Raw genomic sequence first — 17170 nt, 5'->3', positions numbered from 1 at the left:
GCAGACTGAATTGGAGGATAATAAGAGATGATGGCATCAACTTTATTAAACCCTTTAAGGAGCTTGTCGCTTCCACTCATGATGCCAATACCTTGCAGCAACGCTGGCCCTCATAACTATCTCACACGAGCATGGGTAGGAGGGGATCAATGTCCCACGCCTTTTTCTGAGAGCGCGGTCATCATGGGCCGTTGATCTTGCCGCGCGCCCTGAATTTACTAGTTTGCCCTAAAACTGACCCAAAATTACATAGCGATGGATTTATCATAGAAGAAACCCTTCTCCCAATGCTTTCAATGAGCACGTGCAAGTGAGGTGGTTAAGGTGATAGGCTCGCAAAGGTGGCATCCTCAGATCGCACCCGATCCCAGAAATGGGTGTGGGCCATTGATCCCCTCTTGCCCATGCCCGTGTGAGATAGTGAGGAGGAACGCAAACCTTTGAGTCCGTTGATATGACCTTGGACTAGGGGATAGAGAGACACCAAAAAGTAGGAGCTTTACTGCGCACACACATTGAGTGTGCACACATAGCTAAGTCTTGTATAGTCGATAGTCCCTCCGCTCTTTGTAGAGGTAGATAAAGAGCCTAGAATTTTTGTGTGTGTGTGTGTGTGTGTGTGTGAGTGTGTGTGTGTGTGTGTGTGTGTGAGAGAGAGAGAGAGAGAGAGAGAGTTATGCAGGGGGCCTAACTGCACGGGAGCATTGCCCACAATGAAGGTCTTAGACTCCTGAGCTCGACGTTCAGAGGTGCTTGCCTTACTCCCACGCTACATGTGTGTGCTTGCGAGAAGAAGGTAGTCTGCTGTTGATAGCGCTACATTACGTGCTGCGTCCCAAACAAGTGAGGTGACCTACTGCATCATCGATCATCTCCACGTACACGCTGGCTACCAAGACGCTACTTATTAACCACCGCCGTCAGTCAAGCACACCCCAAGTCTAGATTTTGTCACGACACAACAGAGATTCACTTCAAAACAATTCACAATTCAAGAGTCGACACGGCCTGACGTAGTTTTGTGCCAAAAGAGATTGGCCCCAAAGATTGGCGCCCTTTTCGGTATTTCTTTTATATTAATCTTTGAGCAAAGTACAACGCCCACGCGTGCTCTCTCTCAGACTTTGCGTCTTGCTTTGAGAAGTGAGCCCCCCTTGGGGTAACTTTTAAACATCACAAGGGGTGCTAAAAACAGACCCCCGAAAGCATGAAACTCAAAAGCAACTCAATCCCAAAAACTGGCAGCCACAAGCAATCAATGCAGCCTGCAGAAATCCGTACAGTGCCACGTCAGCACTGTCAACGTGATCTTCGTAAATCCGTACAACCACGTAAGCATTCAACGCGATCTGCGACGTTCATATAGCTGCCATGTCATCAATCTTCTATGCAGTTTTTACTGCCTAGTTGTCCCTTTGGCCCCTCATCACTTTTCCATAAGTTAACATAAATTATTAGTTGGGCATACCACGCCATCAGTTTGACATACCCCCCTCTTGAAAGAATTGTAATCGCCCTTGATTACGCCTGCAAAACAAACAGAGGCCACAAATCAATTCAATGGATACTGACTCTAAGTACCAATGCACTAGACGCGACACATCTAGCTCTTGCACAAAGACGACAATTACATCACATCACAGGACATCACATGACAAATCAATCACAAAAAAAATCATTCCAAATCTCAGACCATGCCTGCGAGCAACGTATTTAGTAACCGTATCTAGATCCATATCGAACCTTACTGATGCCGGATTAATTAATCCTTATCGTGATCATGTCTATAGAGATATATGAGGCCGAAATGCTGCAGTCATCTCTTCTTTCAGTTCCTGCACTCAAACAAGTCAAATGAGAGAGTACAAGTCAATCATATTCAATTTCGGGAATTCTGTTTCATAAAGTCATACAACAGATAATTGGTAGCCCATCAATATCCCTGAAACCCAAAGGGGACATCAGTGACCTTATTCAGTCGAGGTAATCTGTGACAAAGGAGCGGAGTGGCTCCTCTCTTGTGCAATCCCCCTGCACCAGATTCAACCTTGTTGATATGTGGGATCTATCGGAGTAGACGATGCTAAATCAAATGCTTCAAGGTAAAGTTCCAAAATCTGAAGAGTATTTGCTAGGTCCTCCTCCTCCATCCACTTCGCATCTAATGCCGGCAGATAGTTCTTGAATTTAACCAAGAACCGCCAAATCACTTTACCTTTCATCTTTTTTTTCTTGTGTGCCAAAATCTGTTCAGGAACGAGTATCTCCTCGCTCTCTTCCACTTCGGGTTGCTCATTAGGCTCCCCATCAATTGACACCTCACCTTTAAAAGGTTTCAAGAGACTCACACGGAATGCATTGTGAATCTTCCAAGTATTGGGCAGCTTGAGTCGAAAGGAGACATCATTTATCTTTTCTTTAATGTGGAAAGGGTCATAATAACTCATGCTAAGCTTTGGAACAAGTAGCTCCTTTTCCTTTCGTTTCCTTAAGCGTGCCTTCTCAAAATGTAAGAGCACCCAATCGTCTTCCTTTAGTTTTAAATCTTGTTGATGTCAATCTGCTACCTTCTTATGTCATTATTGAGGCTTCTCTAAAGCCTCGTGGACCTTGGCAAAAGCAGTTTCCAAGTCCCTCGTGTACTAGTTAGCTTCAAAAAATCTTGTCTTAAGTGCTGAGAAAGGGTGGAACCTTGCACCTTCAATTATCTCAAATGGCGCCTTCCCCGTCGAAGAGTGAACCGTGTTGTTGTAGGCAAATTCCACCAAAGGAAAAATAATTTCCCATTAAGTCTTCTGATCAGAGATGTAAGAGTTCAATAAATCTAGAACAACTAAATTTGCAATCTCAGATTGCCCATCTATCTGTGGGTGGAATGATGACGAGAATGGCAACCGCGTGTCAATGTTCTCCCAAATAGTCCTCCAAAACAAACTCGTGAACCAGGGATCTCTATTGAAGACTATTGTCTCAGGCATGCCATGTAATCAAAATATTTGTGCAATGAACAGTCTCGCAAAATGGTCTAGCTTGATTGTTTTCTTCACTGGAATGAAGTGAGCTTGCTTGCTAAATCTGTCAATGACAGTCCAAATGCCATCGTGCCCACTCTGTGTCTTTGGGAGATCAAAGATGAAGTCCATTGCAATACTTTCCTACGGGCGGGTGGAACTGGGTAAAGGATGTAGTAATCCTTGTGCCTTATGCCTGTCAAACTTGACCTTTCGGAAAACTAAACAACTATGAACAAAGTCGTCCACATCCTTCTTGAGCCTCCGCAAAAAGAAATAACGCTCCACACCTTTCAAGGTGGTATCGATGTCGGGGTGACCTGTAAAAGGTGGACAATGGCACTCAGTCAAAACCTTTTCCCTCAACGCCTGAGTAACACACAACATTGTTTTCTTCATCAAGTAGACATCCTGTATGGAATACGTTGACACTATCTCCCCATTCTATATTTGAGTAAACACATCGAAAAAATCTGGATCGGTGGCGTATTGGTCAACCATGTCCTCGAAGATTCTATGATGGATCGTGGTAAAAGCCAAGACGAGGGGCTTCCGAGACAAAGCATCTACCACTAAGTTTTCATGTCCCTAAACATGGACAATCTGGAGGTGAAATTGTGACAAGATGTTAGCCCATCGCATTTGCTTTTTCGAAATCTGCTTTTGTGACAAGAAGTAGCGTAAACTCTGATGATCAGTAAAGACCGTGAAATCGGCTCCGAGTAGATAATGTCGCCACTGAGTAAGAGAATGTATGACTACCAATAGGTCTTTCTCATAAACTTGTGCTTCTAATTTTTTCCTTGAAAACATTCTGCTTTCATAAGCAATCACATGGCTTCTTGCATCAAGACCGCTCCCAGACTAGGACCACAAGCATCACAATAAACTTCAAATGGCTTTTGCAAGTCTGGCAAAGCCAACACTGGATTTTTTCTTAAGTGTCTTAAAGGAAGTCACCTCTGTCGATCCCCACGAGAAAGGGACTCCAATCTGAGTCAATAAGTGCAAAGGTGAAGCTACCTCTGTAAACTTCTGAATGAATCACCGGTAGTAAGAAGACAAGCCCAAAAAGCTTCCAACTTTATGAACATTCTTCAAGTCTGGCCAATCGCGGATAGTCTCAATTTTGGCAATTTTGGCCGGGTCCATCTGTACTCCTGCTATTGAGACGATGTGTCCCAGAAAGTGTATCTTTGGTAAGAAAAACTCGCTCTTTTTGGCATCGATAACCAATTTGTGATCACGCAATGATGAAAGATCTGTAGCAGATGGTGTCGATGCTCTGCTTCATCCTTGGAGAAAACTATAATATCATTAAAGGAAGTGCCCACAAAAGATTGATCCTCTTGGAAAAAATCCTATCCATCATTCGGTTGAGAGTTGCTCGAGCATTGATAAGTCCAAAAGGCATCACCAAAAATTCATATAAACCAAAGCTTGTCCGAAAGGCTGTCTTGTAGAAATCTCCCGAAGCGATTCTGATCTGATGATATCCGCTTTTCAAATCAATCCTATTGAAACAAGAGGATCCCTATAGCCGATCAAAAATATCATCGATTCTTGGAATCGGAAATCTGTTCTTGATGGTGATTTTATTGAGAGCTCTATAGTCAATGCACATCCTCCAAGATCCATCTTTATTTAGTACCAATAAAAGCGGAGAACAGTAGGGTGAAGTACTAGACTGGATGAGACCCTGTTCAAGAAGGTCTTTCACTTGGTTCATGATTTATTCATTCTAGGCTCGGCTAACACGGTAAGATGGCCAGTTCGGTGTTGTGGTTCCAAGAATCAGATCAATAGTATGGTCCTTAGTAACTCGCCTGACAGGCCTTTTGAGAGAGTTTGTGCAAAGATTCTTGTTGTTCTTTGTCTAGTTCATACATTGTTCATCATTCAATCCTTTCAAATAGAACAAGTAAACAAAAAGACTGGATTTCATTAATTTCAAAATGGTCGAAGCCGATACAACAGGGATGGACTCGTCCTTCAATTCACATCAATTCTTGCCCTTCTCATTTATCAAAGTCACTTTCTTGGCTTGATAGTCAAACACGATGTTGTTCTTATGGTACCAAGGGATTGCTAGGAGGACGTCACACCCTTCCAAAGGCATGATGTAAAAGTCCTCGTGCCCTATGCGTGGCTCTTGCCCGATGGTACGCGGCCCTTGCCCGCGGCCCTTGCCCGACCATGTAACATGGCTAATATTTGGAAGGGATAAGCACCTCCCCCTGTGGGCCCTATGGTGTGTCAAAAAAAAAAAGTCCTCGTGCCCTAAATACCCCTGACAATGCAAACAAAGTTTTCTAATGATATGTGTAATGGCTACATCCCGTTCGGGTGCCGCTTGAACTGCCACCATTGGTGGCCCCATCCTGTCGGGCTTGATCTTGAGTCGCATCGCCAATTTAGGTGAAAGGAAGTTTGCCTTGGCTCCTCCATCAAAAAAGATAAGGGCTTCCTCATCTTTGACTTTGCCCCATGCGTGACAAAGTTTTGTACTTTCATCCATCTGGCTTGGGTCAGTTCCCATGTAATCTGGTACGAGTCATGCTTTCATCTTGCCTTTTTTGCCACGTTCCTCTGCTGCTCTAGAACTCTTTGGCCTATCGTAAATCAGTCCTCGTTGTGCCTTTTCGGGGCAATTTGCAAAGATGCGTCCTTGTTCCCCGCAACCAAAACACTTTCCCTCTTTGAGATAGTTATCTCTCTTTCTAATAGTCAATCGAGGTTGTGCATCTTTCTTTTCTTGAGGATTCTTTTTCTTTCAATTTTCATTGGTCGAGGTCTGTCGGGTCCTCTGAGTCACAATTTTATCAGTGGGGTAGGTCAAATTCTCTGAATGTATCGAGAATTCCCGTTTCACATATCCCATTAATTGTTGTATAGACTCAGACTTTTGTTCAAGGAATTAATCTCGGATCTTTGTAGGGAGTCCACAACAAAACGGCTCAATCTGTTCTTTAAATGTGACCTTCTTAAACGAAGAGGCCGGTAGAAAAGAATCCCAAAACCTCTTGCAATATGCGTCCAAAGTATCACCCTTGGTCACCTGAAGATGGTTCCAAGCGGTTCTCACATCTCGTTCGTACTCTTGGGTCAACCAAGAAGAAATAAAGAGCCGTTTGAACTTCAACCACTCGACCGGGGATTCTTTCCTCAAGAGAAGAGTGGACCACAAAGTTCGAGTATTTCTCTTTAAAAACAATGCGGCTCCCTTGATCTTGGAGTGCTCTGAGTATGCCCTCTAGAGAAGGCTATGTCAAACTGTTGAATGAAAGACAAAGCCCTCGGAGCATCTTGGAATCCAAAAAAGGATTCAAATTTTATTGACTGTCCAACCTCTTTAAATTCCTTTGTCTTCTTGCTCTTATCTTTGAGGAAATCGTACTAGTTGGCTCTGTAAAAATGCTTCTTCTTCGCATCAAACATGTGATCATCGGAGTTCGAATTTTTAGAGGATGATTTCTCTCTAGAACTATCAAAAACTGGCTGGAATCTGATCTTCTTTGCCTTTTTCTTATTATTTTCAAAAGATTTGCTTCTTGCCCTTTCTGTCCTCCTCATTTGAGTCGGAAGAGGAGGAGCTAGAAGAACTGTTAGAAGAAGAGGAAGAAGAACTAGGTAGTCCTTCAAACTAGTCTTGCTTGGTGGGCCTTGCTATGTAACATCTATAGAATACTATAGCACATATGAAAATTGACATTTAACATCTGAAGGAAGAAGCAACATGACTATTTTGCCAATGCTGGCACTGTGTGAAAAGCATATGTAGATTTGAGAAATGGGACTTTTTTTTTGTGACGAGAAAACCAATGTATTTGTTGTGAATTTTGCAAATTGTTATGGGAACAATAATTGAGGAAAGAGAGAGAAATTGGTGTTTGTTTTAAAAAAAAAAGTTTAAATGAGAGGATCCAAAATTGATTTAAATGTGAAACAATAGAGATTGATATGAGTTTTTTAATAATGAATGAACTAGACTACTAGATAGGAATTTTGTGAATGTTTTTTGTGCACAATAATTGAGGAAAAAGAGAGAAGAAGGATGTTGTGTTAGGAGACGGGAAAAAAGAGATTTCATTGAGACGTGCAAGACAGCGACAAGGATAATTTAGATCTTTCTTTTTTGTTTCAAGAACATGTATTGCTTGCAGTGAGGGGGATGAGCTCATAGAATATTATATCCAAATGAACTTGTACTACTATGTGTATTGATGAATGTTTTTTCTAGTCTACGTGCTACATGTAAATTCTTGGAGACGGAAAGTATGTCAAAAATAAGGTTTTCTTCGAATGGCTGGTAGCGAATAACGTCGGATCGCATTTTTGAAGGTGGTTGTCAACTGCGCTCTTCCTTTCGTCTTTCAAAATTGTTTGTGACATCTATGTACTTTCGTCCGTTTTGGCGGCATGTGCTGGAGTAGACGGTGTATTCAATGTCCGTTGTTTTTTGCTCGGTTGATTGTCGTGCTCGAGAAGCAGAACTTGAGGCTTGTTGTCCTGTTCTGCACAGCAAAAGCAAGAAAGAAAGAAACAGGATTAATGCAAGATTGCATGCTAAAACTTGAGAATATTAGACTATATAATCGAGCGGGCTATTTCTTGAATTTTTTTTTTCATGGTGGTGTTACCTGTGGGTGGGTTGTCGATGTTGATGAAAGCGTATGGATAGTCACTTCCAAAGCGTGCTTTGTAAACATCCTCGTTGTGTTGCCACATCAGCTTTTGTTCTGTAATTGATGGTGGCTCGTCGTTGCACTGTCTCTTGAAGCTTGCGAAGATCTCACTTGCGTCATTGTTCGTTGTATCTAAGAGGTCCTCGAGCGCGACATCGTAGCTATAGTGCAACATCTCAAGAATTTAGGGATTTATTGGTGTCTTCAATTGAAGCAAACGATTACCATCCTCGACTGTCATGAGATCCTCGGGCACGTCAATCTCTATAGATAGTTTGCAAATGATCTCTTTCATTAGACCTAGAAAAAAGGAGTATTAGAAGGGACAAACAAATTTGTTTTCCTTGTAAAAAAGCATGTTTTTTTAATGTTTAAAGCAATGAGAAGAAGGAAAAAAAGAGAAAATTGCATGTGTGTAGAGCTAACCTGTTGCTCTTTTGATACCCATGCTCTTGTTTTGTTCGAGCTGCTTTACTGATCTGTCTATTAACAACCGTAGTTCAACATAGTTTGCAAAACCCTTGACGTAAGTGTCCGGGCGGCAACCTGCCAGGTTAAGCAGATGCATTTGTCTCTCTGTTGGATAATGACGTGGTTCGATTTGGGGATTTTTCTTTGAGGCAATGTTTTGCTTGAAAAGGGTAACAAGTCTCTGCAAGATTATACAAATGCAATCAGTATTTTGTGTGCATTGCAGGATCATAATGTGATATGCTTTATAGAGAAGTATACCTTTGAATTGCTCATTTTATTCTCTTCGTTATTTATGTTGCCTGCAATGGTGACATGGTTAGAGTTCATACTGAAAAAACCAATAGTAGAATTGTGCAGAAGCGCTGAGAAAGTGTTCATAAGAATCGAGACAAAAGTAGAGCGCAAGACAATGCTACAAAGAGTGCAGTGCAAGTTAATGACAATTTCAAAAGATCAAAATGGAAGAACTCTTGAGACATCAGTTATATATTTATAGATTATTTATAGTTATATATTTATACAGGTTAAGCAGATGCATTTGTCTCTCTGTTGGATACTGACGTGGTTCGATTTAGGGATTTTTCTTTGAGGCAATGTTTTGCTTGAAAAGGGTAACAAGTCTCTGCAAGGTTATACAAATACAATCAGTATTTTGTGTGCATTGCAGGATCATAATGTGATATGCTTTATAGAGCAGTACACCTTTGAATTGCTCATTTTATTCTCTTCGTTATTTATGTTGCCTGCAATGGTGACATGGTTAGAGTTCATACTGAAAAAAACAATAGTAGAATTGTGCAGAAGCACTGAGAAAGTGTTCATAAGAATCGAGACAAAAGTAGAGCGCAAGACAATGCTACAAAGAGTGCAGTGCAAGTTAATGACAATTTCAAAAGATCAAAATGGAAGAACTCTTGAGACATCAGTTATATATTTATAGATTATTTTTTGCACAGATGCTAAAAAACAAAGGCATATGAAAATTTTATGAACTATTAGAGTACATGATTTACTAGCCACCAAAACGCTTCTAATGAGTTCCGTTTATAACATGAAGTGGAACAGGGCGAAATATATCAGGAGTCGGTAGATTGAGAATTCAGAGATTTCGACGATCTGTGATTCACGATAACATGACGTATGCAAGCCACGGTGCAAATGCATCTCTGAAGATAAGAAGAACTTTGGTAGAAATTGTTGCACCCTGTGCCTTGTGTCCAGTCATGGCGTATGCAAGTGTCAAGGGGAATGTGGATTTGTGAAACCATGTGCCATTGACTACAGTTCATTTATGCTTTGTTTGACGAAGTGCCATCTTCTTACCGATATAATGAATCAGAATAATGATACATATAAGTTGACCTTCGTTGTCATGCGTTATGGCGTCAACAGTACATGTGCCACCATTTGCTGCACCGATTGTTAAGTCGATGTTTTCAGTGATTATGCAACCAGCCCCAATTGCGATCGAGTCCAGCTCGTTGAACTTAGGGTCTAGGAGCCATTGCTGAAGTACATTTATGTTACCCGCGTTCGTCTTCAGGTCAACTTTTGTAATGTCAATTTGATTGTACAAATTATTCAAGGCAAGGTTGTTGTAGTGTTGGATGTCTGATCTATGAGTGCAAATTATTGTAGTGGAGTCGTTGATATAGTCATGAACATGTGATTCATCTATAATGCATGCTCCCAAGGTACAATTGATCTCATCTGTGCTTGGTCTTCTTTCACGAATAATGGTCAAGAATTGGAGGAGTTCAGGGTCCGTTGCATGTCGTACGGAGCATGACATCTTGTACAAATTTCATGCAGCCAGTGCACCGAGCTTGTGATATGGCATGCTTCACAAAGGTCCCGTGCGTGATTACAAACTGGGGGCAATTGTGCAAGGTCACCAAGCAAGAGAATACATGTGTTGTTGAAGGGATCTGTCAATGTAGCTTCTTACATTGACAATCTGTCTTATGATAAGGTCAAAAGTGGTCCGTGTTAACATAGACAACTCGTTTATGATTATAATATCTGCTTCTTTTATATCTAAATATCGTTCGTTGGTTTCATGAATAGAGAACGGATACTCATGAAACAAAGAACGGATACTGTTGATTTCATTTCATCTTGCAAAGAAGTGCCATAAATTGAAGATGCTAAGTAAATAGTGTACGACATGTAGAAGTGCCATACAAAAGTATGGTGGAGAGTTGGCACTGTGGTCTCTCCAAAAGTTATAAGAAACGGAAGCCGTGCCCTGCCCCGTAGCGTTTATGTGTTGCGCCAAGCAAATGCGTAGTCATGGGGAGTTGGATGGAAATAACGAACCTTGTAGTGTAGTCCAGCTAGAGTAACGCTTGTGCAATCCAAATGTCCAGTGTTGTGAGTATATGTTCTCTCTGCAGGACACAAAATACGCATTAGCATAATACAGGGCATGCAAGGAAATATAAGATGTCAGATTTCAATCAATGCTCATTTGGCATAATCTGGAATCAAGTCAACAGTAATAGACACGGGCATGAATCTCTCTCTCTCTCTCTCTCTCTCTCTCTCTCTCTCTCTCTCTCTCTCTCTCTCTCTCTCTCTCACATGGCATCGGTCTGATCTAGTCCTATTGAAATAGAAGATGTCATATTTGAATCGATGATCAACTGGAAAAATCCTATGTATCCTCTCTGTCTGGAAAAGGTCTATTCTAGTGTTATTGAAACAGAAGATATCAGATTTCAATCGATGGTCATTTCGCATAATCTTGAATCGAGTCAATAGTAACAGACACGGGCATGAATCTCTCTCTCTCTCTCTCATGGCATCGGTCTGTTCTAGTCCTACTAAAATAAAAGATTTCACATTTTCATTGATGTTCAATTGGAATATTCCTATCTCTCTCTCTCTCTCTCTCTCTCTCTCTCTCTCTCTCTCTCTCACTCAAAAAACGCAGCAGTTTTTTGACCTAGTAGACAGCAGTCCACTCTTTTGATCATAACTTCTTCATCCGAACTCCGATTTGGGTGATCTATAGCCTCAATCGAAGAGCACAAAGTCCTCTACGCATTGATGTAAAGACAGAAATTTTTAGAGTTATGAAAGGCATTTCTGTAGCAGCACTTTTGAAGTGAACAGGTTCAACAAAATTGATTCTCATCTCCTATTTTACATACAATGTCTTCCGGCACTCGCAAGGGTTCTTCTTCTTCAACAAGGTCCACAACCATTGTGGAAAATGATCCAAAATCTCCTAAGTGTGGAGATAGCAACACAACCACCCAACCAACGACATCGAAAACCATGATCATGGCGTACTTGGTATCATTGCAAGAGACCGTAAACAAACAAGGCGAAGACTTACGAGCACTTGCAATGGAGAATGGCACACTAAGGGTACTTGTGGTTGAGAATGAGAATCTCAAGAGGACACTTGAAATGCAAACAACACGTTTGATGCAACTTGAAGAGGAATTCAAGGAATGTAAACGCTCTCTTGTGGACTTGAATGCTTTGGAGGAGCGGATGAGCAAAGGAGAAAATGACCATGTATTGAAAGAGGAGAAATTTGACACTATGAGCCGGGATGTATGCGACATGAAAAATGTATGCACAAACAAGTCTTGGGCTGATGTATGTGGTAGCAATGTGGTTTCTAATTCCTCACTCATGCAAGCTATGGTTCAAACAAAGAATGTTGAGAATGTGGATGTGGAGGAGTTGAAGGAACGGGAGCGACGTTCCAAGAATATTTTTATTCGTGGAATTCCTGAAGAGAAGTTAGACACCTCCTTCTCTTGCCATTGTTATTGAAGATTTCTTCAAAACCCACTTTGGCATGTCTGGAGTTATGGTCTATGGAGCACATAGAGTGGGGAAGCAAGGAGCTCCTCGCTTGGGAGAATGGCCAATTGTATGCACCATGCCTGATGAGACCAAGCGAAAGATTATCCTTGATAATAGTTGGATCTATTTGAGGGATACAAAATGTTTTGTATGTGAAGATCGCACTATTAAGCAACAAAATATGCGTTGCAAGGCATATGAGGAAAAGAATAATAAAAACAAGGAGATCTCTCATGAAGAAAATGTGCCCAAGGAGGAGGAAAGTCTCTCAAGAAAATAGGGATGCGTGACCTATGAGACCGAGTTACAATTGAAAATATGATTTTGGAATTGTAATGGATACCCATGGAATGCGGGGGTTGGCATTGATGAACTAACAAGCAAAGCCGATGTTGTACTTCTTGTTGAAACTTGGGAGCATGATACACAAAGGATTAACGGCTTGGAGGATTACAATGTACATTCATTGATGTGGTCAAAGAATCTCAAGCAACGAAGAGGACAAGGAGGGTTAGCATGTATGGTTAAGAAAGGATTGGAAGATTTTGTATCAATTGTGAAAGATGACAAGTACAAACGTTATGTATGGCTGAAAATTATGACATCAAAAAGAGCACCCATTTTTGTAGCCGGTTGCTACATTCCTCATCATGATTCTCCCTTTTATGCTTGCATGGAAGGTGATGTTATTGTATTTGGGGATATGAATGCTCGCACAAAAACATTGCAACATGATACTCAACAATTTGATATGCCATACATTTCAAGGGAGTTGGAGGAAGTTCACTTGTATGATCGTACTTCAATGGATGAGAAAGAGCCGGATCACTATGGAAAGTTACTTTTATACATGTGTAATAGTACGGGTATGCTCATTGCCAATGGTGTATCTTTGTGGAGTGGAACCAATGGATTTATATGTAGGAGACATAATGGGGATAGTGTGATTGACTATATGCTACTCTCTGAAGCCATCATGTATCGCATAAAGAGTTTTATGTTTGGTCAATGGACCCCGGAATCTGACCATCGCACCTTATGTATTGACCTTTCATGTGGAGAAGCAACTAAGCATGATAATCTCAGCCAAAGGAAAGAGAAGTTATCACTATGTATGGATTTCAAACGGGCACCAATGTACATTGAAATGGTTGAGCAAAAATTATGGATGACAAAGCTTCAATGTGATGCACCATTGGAAACTAAATGGGAAGCTTTCAAGAAAGCTATTTGTTCTTGTGCGGAAGAATGCTTTGCCATAAAGCATCTCCATGGTATCAACAAAGATAGATCACGCAAAAGGTGGTTTGATAAAGAATGTCAAGATGCTCGAAAGTCCTTGATAAATCTTGATGCAACTATGGACAAAGACAACTATCAAAGTCATTTGCATACATACAAGGCATTGATTCAAAAGAAGAGAAGAAGATGGGAAGTAAAGCAACAAGAATTTCAAGTCCAAGAAAAGGCACATGCATGTGGAAGATTTTGGAGAAACTTGAGAGGCAAGCGGGTTGACAATTTTGGTAACTTGAGTTTAGTGGATATGTACACACATTGTAGGAAATTATTTGAGCAAGCAAATACTGAAAAAATGCCATTTTATGGTTCACTCCCATGTATGCAGTCTTTTTTTACTATTGAGGATGTATGCGGTGGGCTTGAAAAGTTGGCCACTCGCAAAGCGGGAGATCTTCAAGGTATCAAGTCGGAGATGATCAAATGGACGGGAGATTTTACCCATGAGTGGATGTGTGATATGTTCAACCTTGCACTTCAACATGGTATGCCTTATGATTGGAGTACTAATTGGGTTAAGCCTTTGCATAAAGGAAGGGATGTAAAGAATGTAAGCAACTACCGGACTATAATGATTGGGTCTCTTATGGCAAAGTTGTTTGGGTGCATAATGGAGATGAAATTGAGTGATTGGGCTGAAGAGAATGACAAGCGTGCAAAGGGACAAGCGGGTTTTCGTCGATGCCATAGCACCATTGATCATCTTGTCACTCTTCGTGTTCTCATGGAGGAAAGTCGGTTGAAAGGCAAGCGATTGTATTGTTGTTTTGTGGACTTTAAGAAAGCCTTTGATATGATTCCACGTAACAAGTTGTGGAGAAGGATGGAAGAACTCCAAGTGCCAAGTGAGTTTATGCTTGCGTTTTCTCGAATCTATGAGAAGGTGATTTGTCAATTGTGCATGGGAAGAGAAATTTCAGAAATTTTTGTAAGCACTATTGGGGTTAAACAAGGATGTCCATTGTCACCAACTCTCTTTGGTCTATGCATCGATCAATTGGAACAAATGGTACTTGACTTTATGCAAGAAGAAGGCATTGAAGAGGTCACTATTTGCAATGCGGTAATCATGCTTTTGTTGTATGCGGATGATGTAGTGCTTCTAGCACACACTTTAGAAGATGCACAAAAGCTTATGGTTGTCCTTGAGAACTTTTGCTTGCATAGTGGGCTGATTGTAAATGAATCCAAAACAAAGGTTATGCTTGTGAAAACCAACCATAAGGAGAAGCCATGCATTGTGTACAACAACGAGACACTTGAAGTTGTTGAGAGCTTTAAGTACCTTGGCCTTGAGGTTCCATCCAATCACAAGTGGCATGAATGTGCTATGCGTCGTTTGGAAGCGGGAAAGAGAGCATATTATGCATTTGAGAACATGTGTAATGCGAGAAACATCAAGTGTTGGGTTCTCAAGAAGTATCTTTTTGATGCATTGGTGACACCGGTTCTTCTTTATGGAGTTGAAGTGTGGGGCGGGAGCATCTCAAAGTCTACTTGGAAAGAGTTCGAGAATGTCCAAAAGCGTTTTCTTAGAAACTTTCTCCAAGTTAAGACACAAACACCATATATGCTCCTACTTCTTGAGTCGGGATCTCTTCCAATTGAGTTTATGGGCATGGAAAGGGTTGTGGAGTACATGATAAAGATGCGTCAAAACCCCTCACATCGACTTCCTACAATTGCATGGGAAGCAAGCAAAAAAGTTCAAAAGACACAAAAAAGCAAGATCTTGAGCACGGGATGGATGCAAGACATAAAGAAGTGGTTTGGGAGATGGGATGCATTACACTTGCTACATGATGCTTCAATTGACTCTCAAGTGAATGAAGCTTTTCTACAACGCCAATGTATTACGGCTTGGGAGAAATCCGGTGGGTCACGCTTCATACATTACACCACCTATATTGCCCCCAACTACAAAACCATGTTCTTCGTTGAGAGAGGAAACCGTACTCACACTTACATGCTTGAGCCTATTCCCTTGTCCGCGATACGCACTATCGCAGCAACTCGGCTTAGCTCCCATTTTCTTCGATGCAAGATAGGGCGTTGGGGCAATGGAGAAGAGTCAAATCGATTGTGCACATTATGCTCACTGCAAGTTCGAGAGTCTGAGTACCACACACTACTAGAGTGCTCAGCTTTTGATCACATCCGAACTTGCTTCTCTCACATTTTTAGCCATAACTTAGACCTACACACTTTCCTCTCCTAGCCAAAGTGTGGGCTCTCCATTGCGACTCTCATCACTACAATTTTGGAGCATCGAGAGTCACTCATCAGCCATACACATACTACATCACATGTAACTTTGGTCCCATAGGTCATATTTGACCTCCGAGGACGATAATAAAATCTCTCTCTCTCTCTCTCTCTCTCTCTCTCTCTCATGGCACAGGCCTGTTCTAGTGCTATTGAACCATATGAGTAGGTTACATAATGTGAATAGTTGAAAAAGAAGCTTGGCAATGCTTACGATTCAAAGGCAAGGGACAATGATTTATGAAAATCGGCATGATCAGTTGGGATAATCCTCTCTCTCTCTCTCTCTCTCTCTCTCTCTCTCTCTCTCTCTCTCTCTCTCTCTCTCTCTCTCTCTCTCTCTCTCTCTCATGGCACAGGCCTATTCTAGTGCTACTGAACCATATGAGTAGGTTACATAATGTGAATAGTTGAAAAAGAAGCTTGGCAATGCTTACGATTCAAAGGCAAGGGACTATGATTTATGAAAATAGGCATGATCAGTTGGGATAATCCTCTCTCTCTCTCTCTCTCTCTCTCTCTCTCTCTCTCTCTCTCTCTCTCTCTCTCTCTCTCTCTCTCTCTCTCTCTCTCTCTCTCTCTCTCTCTCTCTCTCTCTCTCTCTCTCTCTTTTTATCACACAAAATCTTGCTTGATTATTCTCATCAACTCACGCTGCTCTGCTTTTCTTTTCTTATCACGCGGCATGGCCACGTTTACCTCAGCCATCATTAGTATTATCGTGCTGCTGCACACCATCGTCATCATGATTATCATTGCCAATCCCCGCCTGCACAGAATGCCACGACCTCATCCCATGGCTTATCCAACCTGCACTCGGCCGCCAACTCCCCCCTCTTCTTCACCTCGACAGGCATAATCTCTCTCTCTCTCTCTCTCTCTCTCTCTCTCTCTCTCTCTCTCTCTCTCTCTCTCTCTCTCTCTCTCTCTCTCTCTCTCTCTCTCTCTCTCTCTCTCTCACACACACACACACACACACACACACATGGCGAACTTGCGCACCTGAAGCACTGCTGCTAAGGACTTGGATGCTGCGGACGTGGCTGCTGTGGATTTGCGAACTGCTTGTCAGCGCTCCGAACTCCTTATGGCGAACCAACAAGCTCCGAAATCCTTATGGCAAACCAGCAATTTGCGTCTGAGTGGAATTGACAAAAGCAGCGGCGAGTAGAGCTTTATTCGGCCGTAGAGCTTTTCATGGCAACGCGCATAGCGTTTTTTGCAAAAGAGATTTTGACGGGAGCTTTTTTTTAATGAGATTTTTTTTTAATGCCGCGTGGTGCCTTGTGCGTTCAGATACTGGAAAGAGCACCTTTGGCTCACCAAGTAAATACACACACTTCTTCTGTTTTTGTGTAGATGCAAAAGAAGATTGACGCCCCAGGTAACCGGGTAGTTAGTCCCCTTCTTGCGCTTCTTCAATGCTTCTTCGATGGCTTCTTCATGACCAAAAGCTAATTGATTTGAGTCTAGACCACATCATGGAGTTCTTGTTAGTGAACATCTTGGGAGTAGGAGGCTTCTTGATCCCTCGTTTGATTGGTAGTTCGGTGGCTTTCTGCAAATGACTATGCACTTCATCTCCCATCGACTACTGGGTCAATTTTTTTG

General features: G+C 41.7%; 1 pseudogene; it reads right to left on the bottom strand.

The window, feature by feature from the left end:
• Positions 1-7359: 7359 nt before the first annotated feature.
• Positions 7360-8548, bottom strand: LOC147463357 (uncharacterized; annotated as a pseudogene).
• Positions 8549-17170: the final 8622 nt, after the last annotated feature.

The sequence above is a fragment of the Adiantum capillus-veneris genome, chromosome 2, assembly GCF_014529385.1.
Source record: "Adiantum capillus-veneris isolate H3 chromosome 2, ASM1452938v2, whole genome shotgun sequence".
In the NCBI taxonomy this organism is placed as follows: domain Eukaryota; kingdom Viridiplantae; phylum Streptophyta; class Polypodiopsida; order Polypodiales; family Pteridaceae; genus Adiantum; species Adiantum capillus-veneris.
The sequence above is the reverse complement of the archived record's forward strand: the minus strand, read 5'-3'. Positions and strand labels throughout refer to the sequence as shown.